This window comes from Pteropus vampyrus, unplaced genomic scaffold, assembly GCF_000151845.1.
Source record: "Pteropus vampyrus isolate Shadow unplaced genomic scaffold, Pvam_2.0 Scaffold612, whole genome shotgun sequence".
Classification (NCBI taxonomy): domain Eukaryota; kingdom Metazoa; phylum Chordata; class Mammalia; order Chiroptera; family Pteropodidae; genus Pteropus; species Pteropus vampyrus.
In genome coordinates, this window is record NW_011889393.1 from 81,736 (window position 1) to 82,177 (window position 442).

At 62.9% G+C, this 442-nt stretch overlaps 1 protein-coding gene across 1 annotated transcript in view; it reads left to right on the forward strand.

Annotated features, from left to right (window-relative positions):
- LOC105308675 (protein kinase C theta type-like) overlaps nt 1–442 on the forward strand; it is a 79,362-nt gene that overhangs the window by 62,879 nt on the left and 16,041 nt on the right. The gene's annotated exons all lie outside the window — the stretch shown is intronic.

Consider the following 442-nt stretch of genomic DNA (forward strand, 5'->3'; position numbering starts at 1 on the left):
ACACACCCTCCTTCGGGAATGGCTGGCTGTGCACAGGCCCCCGCTGTACACGGTCACTGCGCAGTCCCCTTAGATGAAAGCTGGGGTACTCCAGTTTCCTGCCTTCTTTTCTCAAGACAGAGCTGATATTCAAACCGTCAAACGCTCAGTCGTCTGGTCTCCGACTTACTGCAGATTAAGGGGGAATTAAATATAAAAAGAAAGGCCCCCGGCGGGGGCTGGCGGGGCTGCAGGCTGCAGGCCAGCTCAGGGACGGCTGGGGAGCTGACATCGAGGGAAGACACGGGACAGCTCGAAGGCCCCGGGGGAGGGGACGCGCGTGCTGCTCCACGGCCAGCGTCCACGGCCCTGCGCGGGGACACCAACGAGGGTCAGGGGACGCGTCACCCAGCCCGCAGCTCTCTGTCGGGATGCACAGTCCCCAGCCCTGGTGCTGCTTACG